Source organism: Magnolia sinica, chromosome 6, assembly GCF_029962835.1.
Source record: "Magnolia sinica isolate HGM2019 chromosome 6, MsV1, whole genome shotgun sequence".
Classification (NCBI taxonomy): Eukaryota; Viridiplantae; Streptophyta; class Magnoliopsida; order Magnoliales; family Magnoliaceae; genus Magnolia; species Magnolia sinica.
Window position 1 is genome coordinate 34,980,934 of NC_080578.1, and position 19,843 is coordinate 35,000,776.

Sequence of the window (19,843 nt, forward strand, 5' to 3'; positions counted from 1 at the left end):
TGACACCCACTCACGAGTCTAAGTGCTCAATGGGCACTACGGGGAGGCTCGTCACCCTAGCGTAGGCCGACAGCACAGGCATAGTGTCACATACCACCATCCCTAGCTCATGAGACTTTGTAGGTCGTACATACTAATTAAAAGTGGGCGCAATGGTCTCAGGATACTTCGGGTTCATACAGGCGTGATCAAACATGGTTGACGTACATAAATGGTCGACTTATAGTCAATATGCCTCGATGGGCTTAACTGTAGCTAATTGGCCAAAGAACACTGTCTCATATAGTCCAACTACGGCCAACAACCTATATTTCAACTATTCGAGCCAGATTCACTCACGGACAGGTCCAACAAGAACCGCCTAAGAAATTTTAGGTAATCGGCCAATCCATAGGGGAATATGCAACATTTCACAACAAAACATGGATTCCTTGGATATAATTCATATATGGCAGACACAATTTCATTATAATCAGTACATGAATAGCCACACACAAAGTTCTACACAAATTTACGGGTTCTATGTAACATATTCCAGCCTATACAATTATGTGGACAGCCATATAGCAATGCACTAAACTAATTTATCCACAGGTCAACATACATCATATAGTTTAGCCATGCATTGAAAATCCAGATAAGTGACTCGACCAATCAGCCAATCCATGACATTTGATGCCTTTATTCAATCATAATTACTCACTAGTTCAAAAAATCAAGGACTCAAATACCAAATAGCAATTTACAGCACTTCATGTCATCATGTTAGGCATAGTTAATACCAAACAAGGAAAAGCACAATTAACTAGCAATAACTTGGGAAAATCCACAATTTTGTATCCAACATGGCATGCAAATTTGCTAATCAATTGTTTAGGGGTTTGAGGCCTAATGCCCTTCCATAATTTCAGCAATTTCTAATTCATTACCCTAATTATACCATTAAAGGAAAAATTCAGCCATATGCACTAACATTCACCAAACAAGTTCATTAAACATATACTAGGCGCAATAACTGAACACTTAAAGGTAATGGTCCTCACCTATTCTTAGTCGGAGGTTACTGAGATGGTTCTAGCGACGCCGGGTCCGCAAGATCGAGGTGCCGAGTCCCTGCATTGCATAGAACGGAGGATAAGACACATGCATGTTGCAAAAATCAAGGAAGATGTAATTTAGAACCCCATCTTACCTTAGATAGGTTGGAATCTCACTCCAACAATGATTGGAGTCGGCGTGGAGAGGTGAAAGTGCCGAGATTTCAATATCCCAAGCTCCAAGCTCACATGCACAGTCCCTTCTCTCTCCTCCCTTGATCTCTCTCTCTCTCTCTCTCTCTCTCTCTCTCTCTCTCTCTCAGCTACTAAAGTAATGGGTTTGAGAGAGAATTGAGCTTTTATATGCTCAAGATTATTTCAATTGACCCTGGCTTTTGGGTAATTCCCCAAATAACCAAGTGGGGCCCATATCAGGTTATCGGAGCTACTTTGATGGGCCCCTGGCCCATCTGACACATGGGATAGGTACCCCATGGCCTGATGAAGGGTTGGGTGAAATTTGATCGTAAACGAATGTGAGGTTTTGCCGCGATGGCCCAATTCGCGATCAACAGTCATCGTTCCACGATCAGCGGTTAAATTTTGTAGGTAAGGACCGAGAATTATTTCTAACATTAGGTGTGAATTTAGAAGAGATCTGATGGTTGAAATGCCCGGATTTGCTGACTCAAGTAGCAGGGCTATTTGATTTAATTTCAGTATTTAATTTCTTTAGGCTAAGCGACTTGCAGTTTGCAAGTGCCGGCAGGGCAGCATTGATTAACCGTTTCTGGGTGTCTTTGGGGCATGGCGTCTGTGTGGTACCACAAGCCCAGAGTGACCTAAGGTCTGACATAGTTTCGGAATTTTTTGTCCTTCCTCAGGCGATACACGGCCCGTACGGACAGCCGCCAAGTATGGCTCGGCCGCCTGGCTCTACGACTCGTGCTCGGCCCAAGCATGATTTGATTTAATCACATTAGTAGTTAAGTTTGACATTAATTAGTCCATAGTAGGCCCACACATGCGACTGAATTATCTGATCCTACGTCGGTTCGCACGTGCGCCTCAGGATACTGTTCCCTTTTTAGACGAGGCGTTACAATAACATTCATGAGTGAAAAAAAGAAAAAAAAAGGCTAGAGGAAAAACATACATAACGATGAATGATGACTCATCTGCCACCACTGCTACTTCTGCTACTGGTCCTCTCACTCCTGATATGATTCAACAGATCATTTAGGCTTTATTCGTGGCCGACCTATCGGGTACCTCATGTCGATCTCCTTGATATCTTGATTCTGGTGCTTCCAACCACATGACAGGTGCTGCATCTTACCTTCACAATGTTCAACCATACAAAGGTACTTAAGTCATCTCTACTGCAGATGGAACTAAGTTATCAATTTCCTCTATTGTATCCCTATCCTTCTCTCCTTCTCCACATCGAACATTTACTTTGTCTGATGTTTTTCATGTACCAAACTTGTCTGTTAATCTTATATATGTGGGTCAGTTAGTTCAAAACCAATGTGTAGTAATTTTCTTCTCGAATTGTTGTTTTGTGCAACATATGGCAACAAGGAAAGTAGTTGGGAGGGATAAAAGGAAAGGACAACTCTTCTTATTGGAGTTTGATAGTTTTATTACTCTAGTTCCTTCTTTTTTTTTTACCATCGTTTAATAATATCATTCATGTAAATAAAGTGTAAAAACTTTGGCATTATCGTCTTGGTCATTCACACTTTGATAAACTTTCTCATTTGTTTTCTTCCGGTATTATAGATAAATTCGAAGTTAATAAATCATCTCTTGATATCTCTTGCTATTCGTGTTGTTTATCTAAGAGTAAATCTATGCGTGCATATTGATGTTTGGGGGTCATCCCTTATTTTTCCCGATATACGTAGATATATTTCATGCGCTCCAAATCACAAGTGTTTACATTGTTTCAACAATTCTATTTTATGGTTACCACACAGTTTGAGAAAAAGATCAAGGTTCTTCGATCAAATTCAGGGGGAGAGTATATATCATTAGAGTTTGCGGCATACTTACAATACCGAGCAGTTGTTCATCAAAAGACTTGTCCTGACACCTCAACAAAAAGGGAATGCTAAACGAAAGAATCAACGCATTGTTGAAACAACCAATACCTTCATGATAGAGACATTTGTTCCACGTATCTTCTGGGCTGAAGCATTGTTACACTTTGTCTATCTTATAAACCACATTCCAATTGAAGTTCTTAACAATAATTCTCCTCACTTTGCTCTCTTTTATTATTTACCTACTTACTCATTTTTTGTGTCTTGGATGTATTTGTTATGTTCATTTTTCACCACATGAGCGAAACAAACTTTCTACAAATTTTATCTGTTGTATGTATCTTGGATTCGGAGACACTCACAAGGGTTGCCGTTGTCATAATCCTCATGCATGTCGAGTTCAATTTTGAGAAACGTTGTCTTCTTAAAACATATTCCATTCCATTCTCCAAATTTACCAACTTCGAGAAATAAATTAGATGGTTATAGCAGGCTAACATGGTTTCTTGGTATACCACCTGTTTCTCATGTGACTCCAGCTCCCGTGCAGATTTATCAACAACAAGAGCAAGAAGCACCTCCCCCTCCTACCGCTGCTGCTCAACCTGTAGTCGATCATTCACTTGCAAAAGTGTGTCGATCCACTCGTATATCACATCCTCTTAATTGACTCATCTGCTTAATGTTTCCTAAACTCGAGTTTGTATCTGTCCTTACATCATATTCTCAGGTTTTTGCACACTAGTGTTAGAGGGATACTATGGCCGAAGAATAAAAAGCTCTAACGGATAATCATACATAAGATCTTGTTCCTCGCCTACCTAGTCAATAGGTGATTGGAAGTAAATGATTATATTTTATCAAGCTAAAATCCGATGGCTCTCTTGATCCATAAAAAACTCATCTTGTTGCCCAAGACTATAAACAAGAATATGGCATTGACTACGAGGAGACATTTGTTCCAGTTGCGAAGATGAAGATTGTTCATACTCTTCTTATAGTTGTTACATCTTGTAGTTAGCTTGTCTAATAGATAGATGTAAAGAATATCTTCATTCATAGAGATTTATAAGAAACTATGTACATGGCTCAACCTCATGATTCCAACATGGTCCAAATAATTTGGTCTGCAAACTTCGAAAAGCATTACATGGGCTAAAACAAGCACTTCAATGGTTTCGCGAGGCCATGACCGGTGTAAGGTTTTGACAAAGTGGTCATGATTCCTCATTGTAACGCCCTTAAAAAATATAAAGATTTTTTTAATTACATCTATATCTCTATCTTATCTTTATCTTATCTCTATCTTATCCCCTATCTTATCTCTATTCATAATCTTTCTCCCTTATATAAAGAATGTCTTTTTAAGGAGTGTGTTGTAAGAGAAGTTATACTCCAACTTAGATATTAACAAAAAGGTACCCTGCGACAACTAAGAAATGAAGAGAGAGAGGATTTTGGAGAACTTGGATCCAGTAATTTTATTATCAATTCTTTTATTAATTTTTATGCATTTAATGTAATTTGACTCGATCTATACAGTAAACGGTGTGGATCGGCCACACGTCTATTGCATTGATATGTGGGTATATACAATATAAAGATGATGGAAGTCTAAAATTTAATGCGAAAGTTTATTGTTGCAAAGATTGATTAGTGTGCATCTGGTCAATCAGAATAGATATGTATGGATCATATGATCCCTAAGGCTAAAATATACAAGGGCCCTAACTTTCATATCAATTTAACCATTGGATGGGCCACACTAGTTAGATATGAAAGTGTTTAATAGGTAAAGCTCAACTTTCTGTGCAAGTATTAGTACTACTTGGCGTAAAAGGTCGAGATGGGTCATCGTGTATACGTGGTTAGATCCACACCATTCATCTAATGTGTAAAGGTAAATTATACCAAGACCTCAAGAATTTGGATGATCTAATCATTCAATGGGCCACCCTGATCAATCATTTGCCATTCAATTTCAGAATATTAAAAAAGAAGAAAAAATCTAAAATTTAATAATTGAATTTAATGAACATATTTGATCATTTAGGGCTTAGCCACTTAGGATGTTAATCAAATGTGGCCCCCATCGTGTAATATAACCAGATGAATAATAATGTTGTGGATATGATATGATTTCTAAATTCAAACCAGTCTCATTACCTTATAAATTCTACGCTACTAGACTTAAGTGAGTAACCCAATGTGTCTCATGATTTAATTATTAATTGTTAAAATATGCTATGGTAAATCACATGCTAATCTATGCCGAATTGCATGAATTATGACAATTGTATGTTAAATATTCTGATTAAGACAAGTAATTGTGGCAATTATGAAAATGATGCATTCATATTTCATCAATCATTCATTGCATTTACATAATGCATGGTTGATTATAAAGCCCCTCCCTGGAAGAAATGTCAATCATGGTAGAACATTATCAGATGTGGGCTATGCCTAAGCCTATCGAAAGGTGAAGGCCTACCCAACGGGTGGATGCGAGTTGATGATCTCCAACCCAAGCAAATGGACGATCATCGCATTTGATGCATTCATACACAATTCGTATCAATATCATTGTGCATACATTTTTGTATTATATACTTTGTATTATTTTAATTGTTATGATTATGAACCATACTAGGTTATTTCATTAAGCCTGACCAACTTACCTTTTTATTGATAGAAAAAACATACAGATGAGCTATTAGCAGATAATGTGGCGCAGGAACTAAAAAGAGCAATCGCACCTAAACACGACTCATATGAAACATGGCCATACTTGTCTGAAGACGAATTGATAGCATTAAACCATTCATGAATTTCTGATTTATTTGCTATAATAGTTTGATAGGTGTATAATGCGTATTTGTATTGATTATGAGATTTTAATAAATTATTTAGATTTATTTGATTGAGACAATGTGAGTCTGGAATAAACAAATTAATAGTACGATGTTGTAAGACCCGTATCCTAGTCCGTACTGTTCCATTGAGTCCCGCGATCCTTCCTGTTGAATTTCGACGACCTGTGACAAATAATCGACGTTGCGATCGACCCTAAGCCTTATGCTGCAGATTTGAGTCGGCTTAAAACAAGACTTGTACCATTGCGACCGCACCGTCGTCGCGGTTCCGACGCCGCGTCTCTCGCACCGATCCGATACCCTGGCAGGAAGATGTGAGCCGGCGTTTATTTCAAAGAAAACGCCGCGCGTTTGCAATCCCAAGAGAATCTCTTCAATGTGTCAAATCAATCCCATCAATCAATCCCATCCATCACCTCATGTCAAGTACAAGCAACCCATGCTTTCTCTCTCCAAAGTCAACCTTTTCTCACCCTCTCTCTTACACACCCATGCTAGTCAAGTACACATCACCTCACCCATCACTCACATCCATCACTCCCTCTCTTTACATCCCATCTCTCCCTCTCTCTTTCTCATTTCCCAACCCAATTCCAAGCAACCCATAAGCCTCACACGTCCACATTTTTCCAAGGAGAGAAAAAGAGAAGTGAGTAGTGTGGCCCACTTTCCATCCCAAAATCTTCCATCTTAGCCCTTGAATCTTCATCTCCCACCATCAAAGTGAAGCACAAGGAGGTCGGCTTTCCATCGGACCAAGAAGATCGGACGGTGGGTGCCTTATAGGATAGGTTTTTTCATGTTTTGATGATGGACCAAGTGAGGCCTACCGATCAATGGTATGGATCTCACTTAGGACCTCAAGATGTGGCCGATGGCCCATCTTGATCTTCATGATCATTCCATGATGGGGCCATTCTCCATGGACCCCATCATGATGTTTATTTTCTAACTTGGAAAGAGGTCATCTGGACCGTCCATTTGAGTGGAGAAGGGATCCCCACCGTTGATCCTTGATTTTGTGGGCCCACATGCAATGGGACCCACTCGATGTATGATTGCTTGTAAGGGAGGGCTCATAGTGGCGGAGTCCTCCATCATGCGTGTCCCATTTCTCTCTCTATCTCTCTTTCTCCCTCTCTTTTATTTATTCATTTATTTATCTTTGTGTGTGATGGGGTGGCCATGTGACCCACTTGGATGGGCCCCACCTTAATGTATGTTTTATCCTTACCATTCATCCATTTGGTGGCCCACAGGAGCAAGGCCCACCTTGTGCATGCCCTGTGCATAGGTCGTCCCTGGACTGAAATGAAAATGAAAATACAAATATGGGCTTGGTTCATGAGTTTTGGAAAGGGTTTGCCCATGTAGGCCCCACCTTGATGTATGGGGCTAATCCACACCGTCCATTCCATTTTCGATTTATTTGCTATGATAGTTTGATAGGTGTATAATGCATATTTGTATTGATTATGAGATTTTAATAAATTATTTAGATTTATTTGATTGAGACAATGTGAGTCTGGAATAAACAAATTAATAGTACGATGTTATAATAAATGAATGATGTTGGAGATTCATGTTATTTTAATGGTCGTGAAGATTTATATATGCCCAGTTGATTGGTCTTAAGTATTATGCATGTGTGGTTGGAATTCAATGAAATTAGATGGAACTTAAAATGAATGTAATTCTCATCTCTAATTAAATTAATCAACAAATGAAGTTAGTACACTTTGTGTACAAGTTATAATCTGAAACTTGGGTCTGAGGGTGCACACTTTATACTCGGATTTTGGGGTGTGACATTCATTGTTTATACAGTCTTCCTCATGCGGACTTGTGATCATGCTTTTATATGTTAATGTTTTACTCTTAATTAGGAGTAACAGGTATAGCCAAGTTTTTAAAGGTTATTTAGTTATCCTTCCACATGAAAGATCTGGGAACTCTTACATGCTTCCTTAGATTGCAAGTTTCTCATACCTAGAGTTATACATGAGTCGAATTGAGTTGAGCTTCGCATAGCTCGGCTCAACTCGGCCAACACCTAACCCTAGCTTAAACTCAGCTCGGCTCGGTCTTCGAGCCTAACTGGCTAGCTTGAATCAGTTCAGTCAATAGCTTAGGCTAGTTCGAGCCAAGTTCAAGCCTGTGAGACATTTTCTCAAACACATATAATGCACATTCAATCTTTCACAAAATGCAAAACAAAAATAATGCCTCATAAATATTTCATCAAACACTCAATAAGCAGCATAAAAAACAAAATATGAGGGGAGTTCCACAGTGTAAAGTTTATATATATATATATATAGTGATTTGTTTCATATCCATTCCTTACTCGCCACCGATCGATTTTGCAGAGAATGTATGCCTCCACAACAATACTTTGTTGAGTCATTTCATCAAATACTTGGTAAGCAACATAAAAATAAAAATAACCTAGTCATTGAGTCAATTTGAGTTGAGGTTCGAGTTGAGTCCAGTCAAGCTCAGGCAAGCTCAAAGTCAGCTCAAAATTTTTTCGAGCTCCAAAAACCAACTCGACTCGGTCCGAATCTAATTTCGAGCTGAGGCTAGTCGAGCTTTTTCGAGTTAAGTCGAGCGAGCTGACCGAGCTAACTCAACTTATGTACAGCTCTACTTATACTAATTGCGATACTCGTTAGCCCGAGAAAGTATACTCAGGACCTCATCAATATCGCTAAGCTTTCTGATAACAAGACCATTGAAACACCAATGGAATTAAATGTTAAATGTGGTAAACAAGATGGTGACCTCTTGGAGTTGAAATTGCGGTTTAGACCGCTGATACTGAAGTATAAATGTATGACTAAGGTCTTAGAGGGGGTGAATAGGAACTTTCAAAAAATATGCCAATTTAAAATCCTTCTTGCAAGGCTTAAACTAATCTCAGATTAAACTAAGTAAAGCAATCAAACTCTAAAGGCTTCCAAGCCAATAGAGGATCCAATCTTATAAACTTCTAAAGATATATCAATCATCAACTAGTCTATAACATGGTGAAGATGGTGAATGGAATATGCTACTTATCAATCCTAAGCATTCATTTTATCATGCATACATATCTAATTATATAAGTATGAATTAAGTAAATGCACAAATGACAATTCCAAACACAAGCATGTATATTGGTTCAGATAAATGCCTACTCCACTCTCGGCGAACGCACTCTCTCCTAGAGTGTACTGGATTTCACTATGAGAGGTTTTAAATCAGGTTTGCCTCAAACCTTTACAACCTACACAAGGTATAGCCTACACAAGGCAATCAATCATGCCTATACAAGGCAATCATACATACATACACAAGGTATTTACCTACATAAGGCAATAACACATGCCTACATAATGCAGTAGATCAAGCCTACACAAGGCTAACACACATACCTACACAAGAACACTATACGTATTCTCCCATCGGAGGCCTACAAAAGGTCTTAACGAGTTTGTGAACAAACTCTGAAACCAAATCCTACACAAGGAATAGGTTTCAAACTCATTAGACTCTTGTACTTACTTTATAAGTGGATGAGCCCTTCTTAATGTAGCTTGTAGGTTGCTTGATCTCTATTGTATTGGGCTTCAATCAGCTCCTTAATGCTCCCCCAATCACGATGTTGTGGTTGATCTGATGTTTCAGCTTCACGATCGATTTCCTTGCATACGTTGTTCCTTTTAAGGTAAACAAGGTAATGTGAGTAGGTTGAATCTCTTATAACTTGATGGCAAGTGGATTTCGTAGGGGATTCAATTGTTGGATGCACTAGAGTATGATAGAAACTAAGAATATACCAATAGATTTGGTCTCAATACTCTAGTGAAGGCTTGAGATCATGTTTTTCATTAATAAGAGCTTTGAATGCTCATTGAGATGATGGATCACAATGAAAAAACCATAAATCCCATATGGATATAGTCTGGGATGGCAAGGGTAAGCTTAGGATGCAATAGGGACTCTAGGATGCCTTAATCCATCATTTTCATAAAGTTCTAGGTGATCCTTTTATAGAGAAAAAGTCCCAACGAATCTATAACGACTATATTTCGGTCCTACCAAGGGATCATTCGGTCGCACCGAACTATAGTCGGTTTGACCAAATTAACTCTCGGTGGCACCGAATTAAGTCCTAAAGTTGCTGGTCAATTTTAATCACTTTCAGTGGCACCGATGATTATCTTCGGTTGCAATCAGTGGGACTGAATATCATATTGGTGGGACCGAATTAACTCCAACTGTTGCCGAGCTGTTTTGGTCTCTTTCGATGGCACCGAAGGTTTCTTCGGTGGGATCGAAGATGCCATTCAGTGGCACCTACTCCAACCGAAGTTGAGACAAATTTTCCTGTTTAAGTTCTTGTCATGCAATTCTTTCAACAACTTTAAACCTACTAAAGTCGAATCTAAGTGATAGGATTTGTGAACTTTTTATGGCTTAAAGGGATGATCTAATTGGTGTTTTCTTATTTGGGTCAAGATCATCTAATGGTTATAAGTTTGTTTTGAGGATAAGAGCATCTTTTTACCTTTCAAGTGTTGCTTTATTCTTCTACTCCAGTTGTGTCTTCGATCTTCTTTTTTCAAGGGCTCATCGGACTACTTGACACGATAGTTCACGTGATTGACAAATAGGAGTGCAGGAATGAGTACACTTACAATCTCCTCCTTTATCAATTACGTGACAAAAACAAACTAACCAAAGACAACGTCATGGTTCATACCGATGACATATTAAAACAATTAAAAATTACATGTTAAATTTGAAAATTTACAACTCTAAGATACTAATGACATGTAGTAATGCTCCCCCTAAATGTCTTCCGTGATCACCCTGCAACATGGGATATAGAAGACACAAATACACATGGGGCATGGAGCAACCATATAGTTCTCCCCCTTTTTGTCAGTCATTGGCAAAGGGTAATCAACAAAATAACCCAATAAAACTGAAGTATGAATGTGATCATTAAATGCAATTTAGAGGAAGAATACTAAAACCACATAAGTTCAAAATGTAGAAGCAGAATTCATGTGAACATTATGTGAAAAATATCATGTCAGGAAAGAGGTATAACAATCACCAGGATGAATGATATGTAAAATTATCATCATTAAACCACAAGAGTTAATCAAAATAACTACCTAAAGTTTGGGTAATATCATCATCATCCAAAATACCAAGCCCTTAGGGGCATAAACATCCAAAATAAAGACTATCTGTCGAGACTCAAATATTGCATAATTTTCCCCATTTATATCTTGATTTTATGAACATGAATCAACTTAATGTTCTATTTTACTCATGTTTGTGTTACAAGGTGAATTTAAGAGCTTTAATTGAAAATGCTGCTAAAAGCATGGATTTGATGCTCAAGAATCACCAAGGTAAGGGATGGATCTTAGGAGACCAAGATTGAAGAATTCATACGTCAAAGATCCAAGAAAATCAAGTGAGGAATGAAGAGAATTAAAGATTTGAAGTGAAAAATCCTGAAATCGTCTTGAAAAAGCGTATTCTGAAACTCTAAAGTCTATTTTGGAAAACTATGTAGAGTGAAGTCTATTTTAGTAAACTGTAAAAATTTAAGGCAGTTCTTAGAGTTTTCCAACTTTGTACGAAATTTGGAGTTCCCCACTTATAAATAGGGCTCCCAGGGCATTCCTAAGCATCATTGAAGGCATTTCAAACTAAGATCTAGGGTTTTTAGAGAATTTTATAGTTTTAATTTGTTTTTCTTTACGAGCTTTTAGATATTTATTTTTTCTTGTTGCTTTATTTCTCTATTCTAGTTATATTTTTCTAAGTTCTCTCTAGCCTAAGCTAGAAGGGAAGCACATTGGTTTAATATTTTCATAGTTTTGATGATTGATTGTTTTTAATGATGAGATGAATAGTGTATGCATGTTATCAATTGTTTAGGTTTAGTTTTTTATCCTCATGTGAGATCCATATATTTTCATCATATGAGATCCACATTGATGGATAGGCTTGCCCTGAATCAATTAGATTTCCTAGATAGGAGAGGTTCTCAACCTATTACATTTTTTTGATATTCATTATCTTATAGATATGAATTCTTAAAATCACTAGTGCTTGAGAATATATATCAATGGTGCGAATCCATGATTTTCTAATCTTTTATATCATTTATTTAAAATATTTAAATTATTTTATTTTTCGATTAGGCCGACTATAGTACTCGGATCCTAGTTGTGTTATCCAAGTCATCATGATTTTGGAATATTAACCAATGTGTGGAACTTTGAAGCTTGGGTGTTATTTTAATTCAATTGAATTACATCCATTCAAAACTCCCAAAATCAAATCATCATTTTAGTTTTTATTACTTAGTTTGTTTTACATTTGATTTTCTCCTTCTTACAATTCATCTCCCTGTGGGATCAATCCTGTATTCATGGAATATTACTTACGAACATTTGCACTTGGAGGCAAGCAATCAGTATCATAATGCAGCATCAACATAGATCTCTTTTAAACATCATCTGGAAGGTCCACCCTCATAAGAGGGAATATGAGAATGGGGAGTAAGGAGCAACTCCGTGATGTGCTCCCCAGTGTGTTGAAGAGCGTCAAGACGCAGTTCAATCCTGGAGGGACGATTCTCACATTACCGGAGGCGAGCTTCCGTATTGGATTGTCCTTCAAGAAGATGATGAACTGGATCATTTTGCCGAAGGAAGCGCCCAATGTTAACTGAGATTGGACTTGGAGCAAGCACTGGGGTGCAACATGAGTCTCGAGCCATGGGAGTGCTTTAAGCATCATCTCTGCTCTTGCATTCATGGTTGTCCTCAAGTGTAGGTGGAAACACATTTAACTAGATTAGAGTTTCCTTAGTAAAGCACACCGTGAGATATACTGTATCATGGGTAGGTGGCAATCCTAGGAATTTGGAGAGTTTACAAATAACGCTTGGAAAGGGGAGGCTAGTGCGATGAATGCCATGGACAACTAGGATCAATTGTCTCAAAATAAGAGTGGGTAGGCATATTTTAACTCCCTAAAAAATATCATATAAAATATTAAGAACAAATGGAGAGAGCATATCTCTGGAAACTTCGCATGGATATGCATTGGTACTCAGAATATTATGGATCACTTTCGTGGTTGAGTCCAAATGCGAGGAAGACAGGTAGTTTCTTTTTTTCCTGGGAATTGTTGACCCATCACGTAGGATTCTAGTCACTTCACCCCAAGCACCTAGATGGTTTAGGGAACGTTCAGTTGGTGAGATGTGTGTGACTTTAAGGCTCAGAAGTTGGCTCAGCATCAAAGGAGTGATCTCCTTGGTTGTGTTCATGAAATGGATGCTGATAGATGGAGGATCATCCTGAGTGTCATGGCAAGCATTCAAAAATTGATGAATGAGGTCATATTGAACCTCTCCTCCTAAGTAAAGTATATTATGCCACCCAATTGATCCTAAATAGATGTCAATCCCATATGATTCTATGAGGAGGGATCTGACCAAACGATCAAAGACAGTTTCATTCGCCATAGCCATGGCTATAGGATTTGAGTGAGGAGAATGGCAGTTGTTAACTCTTCTAGAGGAGGTTTCTCCTCTTGCATGTGCCTTGCTTTTGTCCTTAACTGTATTGTACTGAAATCATATGTTAAAAACAATAAGCAAAGACAAGATAATAAACGAACTTGAAAGGAGCTTGTACCCTAAAATAGAATGAGGTTTAAATCTTAGATTTTCCAATTAAGCACATATAGAGCATATAGTGAGTTCCTTAGATGTCTACTTTAAAGACCAAACTATTCAAGTTCAAAATATATATCCAGTTATAAATTTTAATATCCAAAAATTCACAGCACACACACAAAGATTAAATTGATCGAGATCAGCCACGCTTCGTGACATCATCCTGCTGACAAGACAGACGCGCCACAATCTACTGTATCGTCTTTTGAAGTGAGTGGAGTGCCTCACCCATCGACTGCACCATCTGCTCGAGTCGGGACTAGCGCTTTAGAATTTGCACTTGTTGCTCCTTAATGCATGCAAGAGTGTCATCCGTAGAGGTAGGGGCTGTAAGTGTAGTGGGTGGCAGTCGAGTGTCAGTAGGTTCCTCAACAGCATCGTCCGCCTTGTCCTGATTTCCTTCTTCTTCGGATATCGGACCACTAGATTCATGCACCGAGAAGAGATTCATCTTCCTAATACTTTATATAGTGAATTTTAGTGCCGATAGAGATGTACCATCAGGTTCGTTGAACCCACGTCGACGACCCAGTTTACACAACAAATGCCCAAATGGTATTACTATGGAGTTGGATTTGAAAGTTGAGATTATCTGATCTATATCAATGTGGATAAACATACAGGCTCACCTTTTCCAATGTTGTAAAGAGTCTCCACCATGAATGGCGTGAGTTCGATATGATTACCATATCGAGGATAGATAATTGAAATACAATTGAGATGGAGAATACAGAATTCATGCGACATGTTGGTGGCCTACAGCGCATTACCATGATGCCAAGGTACATTCTGTCCATTGCACAGAAATTTAGTCGAAACAACCCTTTTTATTCTGTGGGCAATTGAAGTTTAGCAGGTTGTTCAGAGCATAGTGGTACCTTTGTGATAGTTGATATACGAAATGGAGTAATCTAAACCATTCGACCTCTGCAACCAAGTTCAAAACACATGGAGTCCTTGTCCATAGATTATGAGCAATGTGATAGAAAAGATCAAACCAGATTTTCATTTACAGGCCCCCTAAATGTCAAAATGGGTAGCCATCCTCAACAAGAGAGTATATCTTGGACATTAAATCTTTCAAGACAATCCAAATCCACATTTCTTTCACAACAATCTTCCTTTTCAAGAACCTGGATGCAATGGGTCTTAGTGGTATTGTTCTGGATGGACTAGGGTTTGTAGGTCTAGAGGTTTGACATGTGGTTCGCCCTTGCTTTATGGCACAGATTTCTGTCTATACCCAGATGTTTCTCCAATTTCGTGTTGTTTTTCTTGGATCGACCCTCACTCGGGGAGGTTGATTCCAGATTGTCCATGATAGAAGCAAGACTTGCAAGGACGGGACAACCGAAGGAATAAACTATCAAGAAATGTGAGTGAAGGAATGAAAATAGCAAAAAGAATTACCTTGGACAGTTGGGTTCAGTTGGAAGCCTCCAGTCGAACTTAGAAACGTAGAGAAGAAATGATATTTCAAGAAGCGCACTTAAGTGAGGGGATTTAAATACCCAATCATGGTTCGATTTCGATGGGACTGAACGTAAGTTCAGTTGGGCCGAAACGTCCCTGGAACACAAAAAAATGCAATAACAAATTTTCCTATTATATATATACATATACATATATATATATATATATATATATATATATATATATATATATATATATATATATATATTGTGTTCTAAGGTCGGATTCGATGATATGTGAAGTAGTGATGATCTTAAATGAAATCACAAAAATGATTATAGGCCAAGAATCCTCAAATCTAACATTTAGAGCAAACATAAGGTTTAATCCTTTGATTTAATTATGTGTCCAATTGAGAGGCAGGAATCCTCTAATTTACCAATGGAGCTCATATAGGAGGCATGATCCTCTGATATACAAATTTAATTCAATTAAACTCCATATATAATGAAGCTATTAGTCAAGAATTAGTTTGTAAATTGATCCCAAAAGGAATATGCTATTTAATGTTCTTGAATCAATTTTATGTAGCTGTGATTTACTTCTTGACCAATTTTTTTGATTAATCCTCAGAATTTTTATGGCTCGCTTTTACTATCAACATCTCCCTTTTAAAGTACCTGACCCATTGCAAGGAGTATCAAAAGATGGGTCAAGGTGACTTGTTGATTTACTTGGAGCAGTTGTTATAAGGACCCGAGTTATTTTCAGGGCACTTGTATCTATTTTGTGTCACCCATTTGGTAACCAATTTCTTTGAGTCAGAAGAATATTTCTCTGAGTGACTTACAAATGATTTGGATGTGACTTCAAGATTTGCCTTGGAAGTAGCATGAGGAGTTTTGGATATAGGGCATTCCCATTTATACTGTCTTATCTTACACAATGATGGCATGATGATTCAACTGAATTTTTCTGGTTTGGAGTAGTTGAATTTATCATCTTTGATGAGGTAGAGGAATAGGCTGATTCATATCATAGGCCTGCCATATTTTTGAATATTCTACCAATGCCTAGGAGTTTCTCAAACTTCTTATTACTTTGAATGAATTTTCGGGTTAGTTCTGTTGTACGATCAAAATTTTTTAATTCTAGTTTTAAATTTATGTTTTCTCTTTTTAATTTCTCAACTTTCAGTTCTAGAAGTTCAATTTTCTCGATCAGATTATCAAAGGTTATACTTTTAACAGTAGTTCCTTTCCCATTTTTAATTCTCTCAAGATCAAGTTCTTCTTCCTCTTCCAGTTTCTTGGGAATGATTGAAGTGGTGGAAGCCAAGAGAAATTTTAATGATTTTTTATTTTCATCACTTTTTGACTCACTTGAATATGAATTAGAGTTTTCAGTATCATCCCAAGTGGCTGCTATAGCTTTCCCTTTAGACTTTTTGGTAGGACATTCCATGGAGATGTGACCATATTTTCTATAGTTGTAGCATTGAAGCTCTTTGGACTTGTTGAAGGTTTTGCTTATTTGGCGCTTGTGGTCCAGTTAAGCTCCTTTGTTATTGTATGGTCTCCCACGGTTCTTATTAAAGAATTTTTAAATTTTTTTAGCTAGGAGGGCAACCTCCTCATCTCCATCTTCGTTCTCACTATCTTATTTTTCTATTGTATTCATGTTTTTAAAGGTTTTAAGAACTTTATATTTGGATTTTGTGGGTGGTTTGAATTGTAATTCAAAAGTTTCTAAGGAACCTACTAGTTCTTCTACTTTCTTCTATATTCCTACATTCTTCAATGGTAGTGACTTTAGAGTTAAAATGTTCCGGTAAGAATCTCAGAATTTTCCTACAAATTTTGGATACCGGAATTCTCTTCCCAAGTCTCCCCATAGAGTTACATATGCCATTTAGTCTTGTGAAAAACTCTATGAATGTCTCATCTTCATCCATCTTTATGTGTTCAAATTGGGATGTCAAGAGTTGCAGCCTTGACATTTTTACTGTGTTAGTTCTTTCATGGGTAGTTTCTAATAACTCCCATAGTACTTTTGAGTTTACACACATGCTTATCTGATTGAACACCTCTTGTGAAACTCCATAATAAATAACGTTCATGGCTTTGGCTTCACACATTCTCATTTCTTTATCAGAATGAGTCCACATCTCTTTTGGCTTTGGTTTAGAGATTGTTATGCCATTTTCGAGCATCATTTGATCAATTGGTGCAACATATCCATTTTCAACAACCTTCCGAATTTCATGATCCAAAGATTATAGAAAATAGATCATTCTTGCCTTCCAATATGCATAATTTGAACCATTAAAGATAGGTGGTTGTGAGACTGATGGTCCCTCTCCTTTGCCCATAATTCTAACTTCAGTCAAGATCTACCTTTAAGTTGTTAAACCTTTCTAGAGGAACTATAACGACTATATTTCGGTCCTATCGAGGGATCATTCGATCGCACTAAATTATCGTCGGTGGGACCGAATTAACTCTCGGTGGCACCGAATTAAGTCCTAAAGTTGCTGGTCGATTTTGATCACTTTTGGTGGCACTGATGATTGTCTTCGGTTGCAGTCGGTGGGACCGAATATCATATTGATGGGACCGAATTAACTCCAAATGTTGTTGGACTGTTTTGGTCTCTTTTGGTGGCACCGAAGGTTTCTTTGATGAGACCGAAGATGCCATTCGGTGGCATCTACTCCAACCGAAGTTGAGACAGATTTTCTTGTTTAAGTTCTTGTCCTGCAATTCTTTCAACAACTTTAAACCTAATAAAGCCAAATCTAAGGAGATAGGATTTGTGAACTTTTTATAGCTTAAAGGGATGATCTAACTAATGTTTTCTTATTTGGGTCAAGATCATCTAAGGGGTATAAGTTTGTTTTGAGGATAAGAGCATTTTTTTTACCTTTTGAGTGTTGCTTGATTCTTCTGCTCCAGTTGTGTCTTCGATCTTCTTTTTTCAAGGGCTCATTGGACTACTTGACACGACAGTTCATGTGATTGACAAATAGGAGTGCAGGAATGAGTGCACTTACAGGAGCAGCCTGCCCTATACCATCGCCTGGTAGGTAGACTTGATTACTTAATAATGAATAGACCTGACATCGCCTATGCCGTACAAGTTCTTAGCCAGTTTGTTGAAGAAATCTCGTTCCTTACATATGACAACTATCTTGAGGATTATTTGATACTTGATGAGCACTATAGATTGATCATTGTTTTATTCATCGACATCTCTTAAGCTTGTTGCCTATGCCAATGTTGATTGGGCATGACATGCTCTCATGCACCGATCTACTATGGGATATTACTTGTTTCTTGGCACAATATACTATGGGATATTGATAGTTTCACGGCATGATATACTACGGGATATTGATTGTTTCTTAGCACTTACTTATCTCATGGAAGGGTAAGAAGTAACCAAATGACTCCAAGTTAAGCACGCACGAAGGTTGAATATAGAGCAATGTCTTATTTCTATTGTGAAACTGCTTGGTTATGTGAAATACTTTTCAAAATTTGGCATTCCCCTTGCTACCCGAATTCCATTGTATGTTGATAACACCAATGCTATTCAGATAGCACCCAATCCTTATTTTCATGAAAGAAGGACAAAGTATAGCCAAGTTGATTGTCATTTCATTCGATTTTTATTTAGTCGGGGCTTATTTCACTCCCTCATGTGGTGTCTTAGATCAGATTATTGATATTCTAACCAAGTCTTTGACATTTTCTAGACATTATTTGCTTATTGGCAAACTATTATTGATTGATCACCTGTACATCAAGGAATAATAGGGACGTACATCGAGCCGAATCGAGTCGAGCTGGGCTCAGCTCGACTTGGTCACCAGGCACACCCAGCTCGAACTCGGCTCAGCTCGGTGATCGATCTAGCATGTCCAGCTCGGCTTAGCTCGGTTAGCAATCGGACGAGTTCGAGCTGAGTTCGAGCTAGTTTTGAGCTTTCGAGCTTTCGAGCCGAGTTCGATATCAAAATCCAAAAATTAAACACAAAACAGGATAAATCATAAATTACTAACTTCCCTTCACATATTAAAAGCAATTTAAACAAGAGGAAACAATTCAAAAAATTATTCATAAGTAAAAACACTTACCGGCAGGGGCAGAGGCAGGGGCACTGGGCATGGCAGGGATGCCGGACGAGCTGTGGCAGGGGGAGGGGCACCGGGCAGGGCAGGGACGAGCTGCGGCAGGAGCAGGGGCACCGTGCAGGGCAGCGACGAGCCGTGATTGAGACTTGAGAGAGAGAGAGAGAGAGAGAGAGAGAGAGAGAGAGAGAGAGAGAGAGAGAGAGAGAGAGAAGAAGGTAATGGCTAATGGGGCCATATGGGTTAGGGTTTTTTTATAGAGAGAGAGAGATGTTTTTTTTTTTTTTAAAGGGAACGAGCGGCTGGGAATGGAAGAGGCACCATGCAGGGTAGGGTCGCAGGGATGAGCTGGCTGAGACTTGAGAGTTGAGAGAGAGAGGGAAGAAGGTAATGGCCAATGGAGTCATGCAGGTTAGGGTTTTTTGAGAGAGAGATGCTTTTTTTTTTTTTTTTTGGAAAGAGAATGGGCGGTTGGGAAGAATGAGATGGGAGTTAGGTTGGGGTTTTAATTTTTAAAGGGTATATATACCCTGCATTGAGTCGAGCCGAGTTCGATCCGAGTCGAGTCGAGCTGGGGCAAG